An 8,469-nucleotide genomic window follows, 5' to 3' on the forward strand; every position below is an offset into this window, starting at 1 on the left:
TGAACTTACAACTCTCTGCTCTCATACTCTTTTCAAAAAGAAGCTTAAGCTTCATCTCATGACTCACTGGTTATGCTCCTGTTCTATCCCTGACTAACTGCTGCTTCCTCCCACCTACAACCTCCTGCTTTAAATAGCCTTCTCTTCTAACTCTGCTCAGGATGTAACTTTTTACTGAAGTCTTCACATAGATATCAATAGTTCATCTATGTTTATTGCTCTGGCCATGCCTTATACTAAAAAAAAAAAAAATTTTTATGCTCTGTTTTTGTATACAACTAATTGATACTTCTTCCTTGACTCTATTTTGCTGTATTCTTCTGTATACTTTTTCATGATTGTACTTAATTTTGGTGTTTTTTATTCTATATTGTTATTTTGTATATCAGTTGTTAATGGCTTGTTGTACTCAACATGGAGCTTTTCCCCCCGGGCCTCTACTGAAAATGGACATGCATCCAGCTAGATTAGCCCGGTCAACAAATGTAAAATAAATAAAAATAAATAAATATTGGCTTTGTCTAGGTTTTTTGTGCTAAGGTTGACAGCTATGGCAAGAACTGAATTCACTGAATATGTTTGAGGGCTGTATTCCCTCATTACTGGGTTTGTCCAGGAGTTTTGTGCTAAGAGGTTGACAGCTATGGTGAGAACTGAATTCATTAAATGATAGCCATTTAAGTTTCAGTCTTCCTCTCTTTCACAAAGCAGCTGATTTGGTGTAGTGGTATGTTGCTCTGACTGTTTTGCACAGGGACCTTGGCAGTAAAATGTATGGTGGTAACACAGCATTTTTCTTTCACAAAGCAGGTGATTTGGCATAGTGGTATGTTATTCTGACTCTTTTGCACAGGGACCTTGACAGTAAAATGTATGGTGGTAACACAGCATTTTATTCTAGCAGCTTTCCAAGATTATACAAGCAATGTTTAATGTGTCCCTGGTTTTTGCCCTTTTGACCCACCCCAATAAATTTGTTTTTTTCCAGATTTCTTGTGCTGCGAAGTTGAGATGCAGTTGAGTATTGAGTAGATTTTACAAGGAGCTGACAGCTGCAGGGGAAGAGTAGTTTAGTGCTGATTATGCTAAGGCAGCTCGCATTGCTAATAGCACAACAGGATGTGTACTTGCTTTTGATGCACAAGGTTGTTGGTTCTACTCCCATAAGGGGTGAATGCTGCCGTACTGAAAGTTAAGATACTAACTATGAGCCTGTTATCAGTTTGCCATCCATTTCCTATTGCAATATTACTAGCTTATTTTTAATGTAATTTAGGCAATTTATTCCTCAGGGGCATCAGACACTTTATTTTTTGATGAAACCATGAAATATAAAGGTGATTGCTAGCAGCAACCTCTTCATTACAGATTTATTTAACGTGGAATTATTTAGATGACTTTTTTACTACTTCAGAGATTGTGCATATTTACTGATAATGGTGGACTGTAGAATTGTGCATATTTACTGATAATAGTGGACTGTAGAAGTTTGAGTAGACTTTTATGATGGAAATGTTCTGAATTGGGCAGTTTTGTCATTGGTGCATGCGTTTTGTTTCATTGTTTACTGGAAAAATGTTCAAAGCAATAGGAAGGTGTATCAAAGAGCACATGTATGTTTCATATGCAAGGGGCCTATGATTTGAAAACAGCCCAGAATTAATCTTTATCTGCCACGGGTAAAATGTATTTTCTTTGAATGTGGGTTTCAATGTTGTTTCAATGAATGTGAGTTTCAATGGCAGAGACGTTTTAATGCCAAGTTTGTTTAGCAGATGTCTTAGTGTTTGTGCTGTAAAATGCAAAATAAAACTTTCAAATGAAGTTCAAATCATCATAGAAGTAAATCAGTATGCACATTAGTGTTTATGGTAAATGGAGTGAAATAGCCAAGTAATGGATCATTGGAATGGCTGCAGGTGGAGGCTCCATTTGTCCATGATTTTGTGAGGAGGAAGGGTGGCAAACTTAGGCAGCCCCAGCTGAACCATACCTCCCAACTGTCCAGATTTTCAAAGAATTAATAGATTTTTTGCTTCTTATTTTTGGTTTGTTCCTCATAAAAGTTGTAGTTTTCTGGCAAATCATTTAGGAATTAAGTCACTAAATAATGACACACTGAGTTTCAGACTTCATAACCTTCAGAAAAATGCATGCTAAAGTAAGACCTGTTCTATCAACTGTCTCAGTTTATACAAGAGCAATTTTTAGTACTGTTTATATGTTCCCCCAATATATTTGGCCTTGTCCAGATTTATTGCATTAACAGGTTGAGAGGTACATGCAAATAAATTGCTTTATAGACTTAGGCATAGCCAAACCTCTCAACTGTCCCTGATTTTGGCTCAAAATGTTGCTCTTCCCCTAATGATCCCTCTGCAAAATAGCAATTTTGGAAGAAAACATGGAGGGTTTATAATTAAGAAATAACTGTAATAATCAGTTAGATTACTTTTATTTCAGAAATGCATGTAGATTCTTTTATTTTGTCAGCTGCTCAAGTTAGCAGTACTAATATTAAAGTATCCCTTCTTTGACAGGTTCCCAGCTGTATTGTGTTGCTATTTTATATTTTTACATCACATTTTTGGTCCATTTTTCATAAAATTGTGTTTTTTGGCAAATTAGTGACAAATCATTAAAGAGTGAAGTTAGAAAATAATGACATTTGAGTTTCAGATTTCATACCATTTAAAAAATTCATACTAGTGCAAGACCTCTATTACCTTTCTAAGTTTATAAGAGCAATATTTTAAAAAATTGTCCTTATTTTTGGGCCTTTGTCCCATTGCTTTGTATGGCTTTGTCCAGATTTCTTGCTCTGAGGTTGAGAGGTATGACAAATGTGTCAGGGCCATCACAAGTCAGCCAGAGCCATTTCAAACTGTGACATACTTGTTGCACCCCACTCCCCCATGTAGTGTCTCTGGATGTGTCGAAGCAAGGCAAGGAGTAGTTATGCAGTGTAAATGTGCAGAGTATCCCCCCCATCCAAGGTAGACACAAGTACTAGAGTGGCTTTTCATCTGTCCTTGATTTTTACAGAATGGTCTGGTTTCTGTCATACTTTTTGTACTGTTGATTTATGCTTATTACTCAAAGTGCCTGTTGCTCTGTGTTTAAGTAGCAATACTTTAATGGCCATCAGGTAAGCTTGGCTGAGATTGCAAGATGCAAGTAAGCTTTAATAAGCATACTGTTAAAGAATTGCCAACACTGAAAGCCTTTCTGTTGCCATGTAGAGAATACTTAACTAGATAATGTATAAGCCTTGGGTATTGAAATGCATATGCCAGTATTTGTAATAAAGGACAGGATTACATTATTTTAAGAGTCTCATTACACTTGGAGACTTCCAGTCATCTCTGCAGGCTTTACCCGTAAACAGAATGCAAACGTGCGGTCCATAACCTGTACAGTAATCCTTTTAGTGTGGTCCATAACCTGTACAGTAATCCTTTTAAGCAATGTATCTTGAGCTTATTTCTTGTTTGCTTTTCATTTTTACTTTGATCATGTTTTCCCCATGAAACAAGTAGATGTCAGGCAGCAGGTCTTTTTTTGGATAAGGAACATTTTTACAAGTGGGGGCATCAGAGATTTCTACTTTCAGCATGTTACTTGGTACTTTAATAAAGCTGAATATAAATTATAATTAGAACTGCAGTGCAAGAAGTGGTTTGAGTTGAGTGCTGCTTGTTTTTCTTATACTTGATTTTGACTGGCATTCCATTAATGTATTTAAAAAAGTAATTTATTTTTTCATGCCTCACAACCTTTTTTGTTTCCATCTAGATATTAAGCTGTCATGCAGCCAATGCATTGAAATATTTTTATTCTTCTACACTTTATTTTGTCTTGATTGGACTCTCATAATGACAGTTTGGCACCCAGGGCAGTATATTTAGTTTTTGTGGTTTTGAGCATAGCTCCTCCCCTTTCTAGTTGGCCACACCGCTTCCCATTGACCCCACCTATTCAGCTGTCTCCTGCAGTCCCCCCCTTTGTTTTGAAGTCACCAGCCGCGACTGCCACGGATGTCATTACCTGTTAAAGGCAACATCTACAGCGAATGTTTGAATATTTGTCTACTCTGTTGTTCTGTAAACTTGGACTATAACTTGCTCGGGAGTGCACACTACTGGAACCCCCCCCCCATGGGACTTTCCTCTTAATGCTAAATTCTACTGTTGGTATCCCAGCTTTCCTTGGCCTGTTTCCTCTTAGAGATTGCCCTTACTTTCAAACTCTTTACTCAGTTTGTGGCACTAGAATACAATGATTTGGATTAAATTTAACTGTTATGCTGTAATAACTGAGCTATCTTCTTTGTACCAGGACAAACCAAATTGACTGATTGTTCCTGGCTGTGCAATCAACCTTAGCTCAACCCGCTCCATTCACCCTCACTAGGCCTGGGCTCACTCAGCTCCCCTACCCTGCCCACATTCCCACCTGTCCCCCAGATCACTCACATTTATTTTAACTCTAACAACTCACACTCACACTGCCCCACCAATCAATAACAGCTCAGTTATTACCATACATACAGTGCTTGTCTCAGCCTAATTAACATCCCTAGCTTCCCCTATCTTCTATAAATTTCTACTTACTAAACCTACACCCTGCTATCAGAACTCCTCTACTACTAACATCATATTCCTATCGCCCTACCTCATCTAGAGTATTATCAACACAACTAAATTCATCTATTCCGTACTTTACATATCAAAAAGCTTTCACCCTTACCACCTGTCATAACAATGTTACCACTATAACCATTATACTCACTTTCCCATCAACAGCTGCTCACTTAACAACCTATCATTTTGAACTAATCTGTCCCCACACTATTCATAAAACGTCAACTATCCACTTTCTACACAAAGATGCCACTTGTCACTCAATAGCACCAGCTATCTTAAACATTACAGATTTCCACCAAACAACTTGCAGAATCCACCACCTTAAACAAAACCCAAAAAACAACCCTTTGAAACATCAGAAACACATATCTAAATTTTTACAAACTTTGGTAACCATTTCTATTAAACTTATAATAAGCAGTGATATTCACCCAAACCGAGGTCCCCATAACAACACCACATCTCTCCCTAAAGTACAAGATATATCTAATCTTCCACGCAAAGGCTCTGATTTGTTACTTCTAAATTTGAATTTCAGAAGCATTGTCAATAAGTTCCAAGAACTGCTCACCAGCCTATCTCTTTACTCTCCCGATATTGCTGTCTTAACAGAAACTTGGTTGAAGGCACACATTTCTGATAATGAAACCACTCCACCAGGTTACAGCATAATTAGAGCAGACAGAAAGAAGTAAAGAGGTGGAGGAGTAGCCATTTTATTTAAGAGTACCCTCACACTGCTGCCACTAAACCTTCATATAACTAACCTAAATAATATTGACATCTTACCCGCTAAACTATAGGTTAACCAAAACAAGTTCATATCCATTATAGTTACCTATGTCCCACCCGGCAATAACATCTCTACAGTAGAACACATTCTCCAGTCTATTATCAAAATCTGTAGCTCAAAAAACATTATGGGTGATTTTAATACAGACTAGACGACCTGTAATTCTCACAGCCCGATCAATGACATTGACCTCTTCAGCTTCGCACAACTTATTCAATCTCCAATAAGAATCTAACCGACAATCTATACTAGACTGGACATTAACCAGCAAACCTCATAACTACCGACATAGAGACTGTCTGTCTGACAGTCTCAGTGACCATATGCCAACTTATCTATTAAGGCAACATGTCAATCCTATTAAACTTACTACTTTCTGCCTAATCTGCAGTAAGAAAAACTTTAAACCCCAAGACCTAATTGACACCCTAAAAAAAATGTGACTGGTCTCTAGTTAAGGACATACCCCTTAATACCGCATTTCAATAATATATTTCTCGACATTCTTGACAGACTGGCCCCTCCCAGGTCAGTCTCTAGTAAGGCCACATATGCACCATGACTAGCTAATTAAACAAGGAACCTCCTTAGGCAAAAGGACAAGGATTGGCAAATTTGGCACTCCTGTAAAGCTCAAAACAATAGTGTAGCATACCAACAAATTAGAAATAAGGCTAAGCACCAAATCAATCTCCACAAAAATAACTTTTATTATCATTTACAATGGCAGCACCAACATAACCCCCCAAAAAATTTTGGAGCATTATCAATACCATTCTTCACCCAGGACAAACAACAACCTCTACCCCCAACATGCCACATTGCTCTGGTACCATTGCCAACTAATTTAATAAATACATTCCAGAAATTATATTATCACTAATTAAAGTAATAACATTGATCCACCACTAACTCCCAAACTTTTAAATCTTAATAACACCTCCTTCTCTTTCCAGCCCATCCCTACAGCTACCATACAGAAACTACTCAAGAAACTCAAACCCACTACAACTGCGGCTGATAAGCTGCCAACCAAATACTTAAAACTAGAAGCTGTAGCTATATCCTATCCTGTGTCAATTCTTATCAATAGGTCTATAACAAAACAATATGCCCCAGCAATATGGAAAATCATTTACATAATCTCTCTACACAAAGGTGGAAATTCCATAGAGTTCACTAATTATAGATCCATCTCCACTCTCTCCCCACTATCAAAACTTCTCAAAAAATGCATCCACTCACAACTGCTCCATTACCTTACCACCAACAACCTAATATCAAACTCCCAACATGGTTTCAGGCCCTATCACAGTACCACAACAGCACTTCTCAGCTTCACCAATACCATCAACCAACTCAGAAATAATGGCAAAATAGTCTCTGCAGTCTTCTAGACATGCCCAATGCCTTGAATATGACCTCCCACCCCAAATTATTATCAGCTCTATCCAAACTGAACCCAAACCCCTCTGTGCTCCAAAGGTTCTAAAGCTATCTAGATGGCCGCCAACAATCAGGAAATGGCAATATGTCCTCTTTCCACTCTCCCTGTCACATTAGGAGTTCCACAGGGTTCAATTTTTAGACCATTACTCTTTAGCATTTTTACAAATGACCTCAATACTGCTACTCCATCAGCCTCATTAATTCAATATGTAGACAACTCAACACATATATATGCTGCATCTACCTTACAGCACCTTCAAAATAACCCAGAAGTCCTTCTCAGACACTAAACTATAGCTAAAAAGCCATCAACTCATACTTACCCTAATAAAACAAAACTTATGATCGTCCAACCCATGAGGTCCTCTCCCCCACCAACCTCTTTCTTCATCACTGCAAACAACAATACAAAAATCACTCCTAAAATACAAACAAAACCACTAGGTGTCATAACTGATAATAACCTAAGATTTGGCCTACATATATCACAAACAACTAAGAAAATTAATAAAATATGGGTACTTTATACAAAAACAAAAAGTATCTAACTAATATTTCTAGGGCAGCCATTGCTAGGACCCACCTCCCATCAACACTCTTGTACTCCTCCCCAATTCTCATCAACCTTAGAAAGACAGACTTAAAGAAACTAGAAATACGCTGTAATAAAATAGCTAAATTTGCCAGTGAGTGTCCACGTTACACATCCCGTTGTCACACCTTAAAAAAACTGTCCTGGTTAGAACTGCCACAACTTCTATCCTGCAACCAACTAACCATGGCACACAAGCTATTATACCAGCCCAAAAAAACCCCTGCCCCACTAAATGTTCTTCAACCCTACCAACCAAAACCTACAATCAACAAATATCTCACTACTACAGGTGTCCAAATCCACCAACAAGGCAGGTGACTCCCTATTCTCCCACCAAGTAACCAAAAACTGGAATTCACTTCCTCATACCATTAGAACCACTATCAATACCAACCAGTTTAAAAGTGCTTTGAAAAGCTCCCTTAATGACTCTTGGCTTTGTTCCTGTCCTAATCCAGGCTAAGTTACTATAAGATGGCCTGCCCATGCTAATCCTCCTCCCCTGACCACCTTCAAATCTAAACTCTTTTCATGTTCATGTGTACTTCACTTACTTGATATTTAATCACCATACGTACACTTCTTCAGTTGCTATGATAGCTTTATGCACTGTTTACATTGTATATTCATACTCTCTCTATTCTTACACTGTAAAAATAACTTATCACTGATCATATTGTACAAATGTCAGCTGTACCAATAAAGTATGTATTTTATGCATTGTTATACAGGGAGCTTACAATTTATGTATTTGATGTATTTGTTTTGTTAAATGTGGAGCTTTTCTCCCTGGGCCTCCGCTGAAAATGGGTCTTCATCCCAGTTGGACTTTCCCAACAAACATATGTAAAATTAAATAAATAAATAGTCCATTGTATGTGTGTGCCTTCTGTGGAAGGTTGAGCATCAGGCTGGCAACTCCACACCATAAAACTCTATTGCCAATTGTTCTGCAGACCATTGTTCCGAAGTGGCAACCGTTAACA

The sequence above is a fragment of the Protopterus annectens genome, chromosome 10.part0 (genome assembly GCF_019279795.1).
Source record: "Protopterus annectens isolate FY-2018-M chromosome 10.part0, PAN1.0, whole genome shotgun sequence".
In the NCBI taxonomy this organism is placed as follows: Eukaryota; Metazoa; Chordata; order Ceratodontiformes; family Protopteridae; genus Protopterus; species Protopterus annectens.